This window comes from Tachyglossus aculeatus, chromosome 20, assembly GCF_015852505.1.
Source record: "Tachyglossus aculeatus isolate mTacAcu1 chromosome 20, mTacAcu1.pri, whole genome shotgun sequence".
Lineage (NCBI taxonomy): Eukaryota > Metazoa > Chordata > Mammalia > Monotremata > Tachyglossidae > Tachyglossus > Tachyglossus aculeatus.
In genome coordinates, this window is record NC_052085.1 from 21205651 (window position 1) to 21211032 (window position 5382).

Here is a 5382-nt window from a genome sequence, read left to right on the forward strand (position 1 = left end):
AGTAAGCACTCAACACATACCATTGATTAATATAAAGAATATATCCAGAATGGAAGTTTAAAATTCATAGGCCTGAAACTTGATCTTTTGATTTTTTTTTTTACTTTTAGTACATATGCTTTAAAAGGCAGAAATGGTTTTCCGAGAAGGGCAATTGAGGGGAAAGTTGTGTTTTCCTTAGTGCTTAAAATGATTTAATGGTTCACTCTAAAGACCACAGACGAAATGCCTCAGAAGAGGAAGTTGGATTTTAGTGTTATCATGAAACTCGTGACAAGGCCCTAACTTCATTTTGTGGCAAAATTCCCAATAGATTCGCTTCAAAGCCCTTTTGTTTTCGTCAGTTAAGGGTTTAGGTCGATTTTTGCAAGTCATTTAAATTATACTTTCAAGGATCAAATTTTTATAACCCCCTCATTTCATCTCTGCAATTCAGTCACAAACCCCTCAGAAAAATATCCCCATTGAACATTTGAAAATTTTTTTATTTCACATTGTTAGAGCCAGAATCGGATATCGACTTATTTTTCAAAGTTCCTTCTAGTTTGCCTTAATGAAGATTCACTTAAACTGAAGTAGCCATGTCAAGAGAACCATCGACTGAGAGCTCAAAATGTTACAAAAAGCAGGACTTGTAGGCATGGACAATGAGCTAGAGAGGCAGAGAGAGAGGAAAAAAGAGCAATAGAGGAAAAAAGGGAGGAAAGAGAAAGGAAAGGACATAAAAATAGTGCAGAGATAGAGGCAGAGAGCTCAAAAGATGGAATAAAAGATAAAGCTTCAGATAGAGAAAGATGGAGGATATAGAAAAGCAAAGAGCGAATGAAGGCGCGTGGCTTAGCGGAAAGAGCACGGACTTGCGAGTCAGATGTCATGGATTCTAATCCCAGCTCCGCCACATGTTACCCGTGTGACTTTGGGCAAGTCACTTCACTTCTCTGTGCCTCAGTTCCCTCATCTATAAAATGGGAATTGCGATTGTGAGTCCTATGTGGGACAACCCGATTACCTTGTATCTACCCCACCACTGTAAACAGTTCTTGGCACATAGTAAGTGCTTAACAAATACCATCATTATTATTATTATTAAAGTGAACAGGGATGACAGATTCTGAAAGTGCATGTTTATTTACACACAACAGAAGCTTTGAGACTGCTGTTACCCTCCTTGTCATCTCCATGGCCTATATCCCAAGGTTAATGGAGGAATACATGTGGTACAATAGCTCCAGAAAAACGCAGTATTTTTGGCTTTTAAATTCTACACCATCTTTTTGTCCCTAGCTGATAATCCTCAAGCTGGAAGTCATCTTAACTCTTCTATACCTGTTACCTCATTTGTAAAATGGGGATAAAGACTGTAAGCCCCACATAGGACATGGAGTGTGTTCAACCTGATTAGCTTCTACCTGTGTCAACTTATTAGCGTATTGTGTTAGCGTACCCCAGTGCTTAGTATAGTGCTTGGTACATATTTAGCGCTTAATAAATATGACATAAAACATTCCCTATTTGATCTTGCTGATACTGGACATCCAGTGGTTTTCTTATTTTATTATTATTGGTAATACTAATAATGATAATTGGTAAGCATTTTCTATGTCCCAAGCCTTGGAGTAGAGACAAATGCAGATTGGACACAGTCATCATCCCACACAGGGTTCACATGCACAATCTGTATATTTTCCATGTAAGCAACTGGTTATCTTTGTCATAGTTCCAGGAACAAGCCTGAGAAGGATAATAAATTTCTTGAGCTGAGATACATTTTTGTCTTACTCCTTCTTTGAACAAAAATGTGTGCACAGAGCCACCAGTGAAAACTTTAACTTGCATCAGTAAGTGCTCAATAAGTAAGAATGATTTTTTTATGGTACTTGTTAGGCGCTGACTATGTGTCAGGCACTGTTCTAAGCACTGGAGTAGATAGTGCTTGGCGCATAGTAGGTGCTTAACAAATACTATTATTATTATTATTGTTGTTATCATTAGATACAAGGTAATCAGGGCAGACCCAATCCCTATTCCACACAGGGCTCAAAGTCTTAACCCTATTTTATAGATGAAGCACAGAAAAATGAAGTGACTTGCTCAGAGTCACACAGCAGACAAGTGACAGACCTAGGATTAGAACTCAGGTCCCTCTGTCCTCCAGGCCCATACTCTGTCCACTAGGCAACACTGCTTCTCTTCTTGAATCCCAGAGTAGGCCTATGAGCCCCATGGCAGTCTCTCTTGAATCCAGATCTTGTCCTAAGTAAAAGAGTGTAATCTGACAGTCCTTTAAAAGATCTACATCTTGAAGGGGCTCTGACACAGGCTGGCTATTGCTACTCTGTCCTCATTTCCTTTTCTCCCACTCTCTTCTGCTGTCGCCCACATTTTCTCCTTTTATTCACCACCCAGCCGCAAAGGACATATGTACATATCTGTAATTTATATTATTGTCTGTCTCTCCCTTCTAGAAGGTAAGCTCGTTGAGGGCAGGCAGTGCGTCTGTTGTATTGTTGTATTGTACTCTCCCAAGTGCTTAGTACAGGGCTCTGCCCACAGTAAATATGATCTACACCACTTGTTCTGATGTAAAAATTAACTTTTAAAACATATTTTCACATGTGAATGCCTGCATCAACATTGATGAGTGCATTATAGTGGACAGTTACAATTTGGAAGAACAACTTCACATTTGCTGTGCATGTTTGTATACCTGTAGCATTTTTAATTTCACATGGAATGATAATTAGAAATAAAGAAGGCAGTGTTTCAAAAGGAGTCCTTTCTATCCCTTCTATTTAAGCCATATGGTTTCTAAAAAGTGGCTTCCCTGGCTTCCTGGGTTGGAAACAGTAATGAGTATTATTATTGAAACTTAAGTGCTTATTATGTGACAAGCACTGTTCTAAGTGTTGGGGTGGATACAAGTAATTCAGGTCCCACATAGAGGAAGGAGGGAAATCAGGTATTGACTTCCTATTTTACAGATGTGGAAACTGAAGCCCAGTGAAGTGACTTGCCCAAGGTCATACAGCAGGAAACTGACAGAGTCAGGATTAGAACGCAGGTCACTTTGACTCCTAATTTTGTGCTTTTTCAATCAATCAATCAATCAATCAATCGTATTTATTGAGCACTTACTGTGTGCAGAGCACTGTACTAAGCGCTTGGGAAGTACAAGTTGGCAACATATAGAGACAGTCCCTACCCAACAATGGGCTCACAGTCTAGAAGAGTGAGACAGAGAACAAAACCAAACATATTAACAAAATAAAATAAACAGAATTGATATGTACAAGTAAAATAAATAAATAAATACATAGAGTAATAAATATGTACAAATATATATACATCAATTAATCAATCATTCAATCCCTACACGATCCTTGCGGGCTTTTCACTCAGCTGAGGGAGTGTTCCATTCTTTCAAGGAAACACTGGGTTTGCTCATCGCTAGCGAACCAATCCCTCTCAGAATGGTGCTGAATTACAGAACGGCAAAGAGGTCATCATGGCATTTTCTCTGGCACTAACTTTCAAAAACAGCCGGGATGTTTTAGTATTGTCGAATGTTGACGTGCCATTGAACTTTCGGGATAGAGTGTGCAAATTGGAAACAGGATGTATTCCGTCAAGAGCCAGAAGTAAAAAGGGCTAGAGAGAATGAAAGACTGTGATCATGCAAACGTTTCTGAAAGGTCACGTCAAACTTTGAGCAGCAGTTCATTACGAAGCATCAAACGTGGCTATGAGAACCTGTAATGATTCGCCAAGGGAGATTTAAAGCATGCCACTGTGAAACAGGATTTCAATAGCTAGTAGAATACCATTCTGATGGGATGCTCCACTCTGACTTCTTTGGGCTCATTGGCTGTGTCAACAGTAATAATAGTTAGGGTATTTGTTAAGCGCTTGCTGTGTGCCAGGCACTGTATTAAGGGATGGGATGGTTACAAGCAGATCGGGTTGGAGACAGTCCCTGTCCCTTGTGGGGCTCACTGTCTCAATCCCCATTTTACAGAAGAGGTAACCGAGGCCCAGAGAAGTGAAGTTAACTTGTCCAAGGTCACACAAACATGTGGCAGACTCAGGATTAGAACCCAGGTCCTAGTGAGATAGAAGTGAGATAGAAGAGATTATAATGACCAAGTTGGCATTAGAGGAATAATGTGAGCATTCTGGGTTGTAATAGGAAGCCAGCAGTGCAACATAGGAGCGGGCAAGGTGATTGAATGCTTTAAATACAATGGTAAGGAGTTTGATGTTGAAGTGGATGGAGGTTTTTGAGGAGTGGGCAAATGTGGACTGAACAGATTTGGAGAAAAATGATCAGGTTAGCAGAGTCAAGCCCCTCTCAGGGTCGCACCTGTAGAGTTTCCAGTACTCTACCAGTCTCAACTATGGGAGGGAGAGTCAAGCAGAGGCCTATCCATTCTATTCCTGGCTTGGACAGTGGCTAGTGAGTGGAAGGCAATCTGCTACAAGTCCAAACGCACCTGTGCTGGGCAGCAGCAGCATGGGAGAGAGTTGAGGGCGGAGACTCAGGTTTGCTGCGTGGAAAGTGGCAGTGCTAAACCACTTCTGGATTTTTACCAATAAAACGCTATGGATCCACTACCAGAACGGTTCCAGATGGAGGTGGGGCGTGCTGGGAGAGATGTGTTCATGGCATCGCTTTGGGTCGGAAACGACTCGACAGCATAAAAAAAGACAAAGCAGAGTCAACTGTGGACTGGAGTGGGGAGAGGCAGATGGCAGAGAGGTCAGCAGTCAAGGCAGGATTGCCAACTTGTACTCTCCAAGCGTTTAGTACAGTGCTCTGCACACAGTAAGCGCTCAATAAATACGATTGAATGAATGAATGAGAAGTCCTTGGATCAACGTATTAGCAGTTTGGATTCAGTGGAAAAGGCAGATCTTAGCAATATTGTGAAGGTAGAACTGACAGGATTTGTTGACAGATTGAGTAAGTGGGTTGGAGGAGAGAGAGATGAGTCATAGATAATGTCAAGAGTATGGACTTGTGAGACAGGCTCGATGATAGTGTTTGCAGTGATGGTGGAGGATGGGGTTTGGGTGGGAAAATGAGGAGTTCCAATTTGGAAATGTTAAGTTTGAGGTGTCAGTGGTACATCCAAGTAGCGATGTCCTGAAGGCGTGAGGAAACACGAGACTGCACAGAATTCTAGGGTGGCCATATCGTCCGATTTTATACCAGAGTCTGCTATTCAGCCGGTCCGTCCCCAGTCCAGTTCTGATAAAGCATCAGATGTTTTTTTGTCTGGTGTTTTTTTAATTTCCAGTGCCCAGCCTCTCTCTACCTCAACTGGGAAACAGCATGGCCTAGAGCATGGACCTGAAAGTTTTTCAAAGCTGAGTGGATATGGG

At 41.4% G+C, this 5382-nt stretch overlaps 1 non-coding gene across 1 annotated transcript; it reads left to right on the forward strand.

The window, feature by feature from the left end:
* Positions 1-4342: 4342 nt before the first annotated feature.
* LOC119941724 lies at positions 4343-4480 on the forward strand. Its single transcript, XR_005455305.1, has one exon. It is a non-coding gene; the product is annotated as a small nucleolar RNA SNORA7 (small nucleolar RNA).
* The last annotated feature ends 902 nt before the right edge of the window (positions 4481-5382 follow it).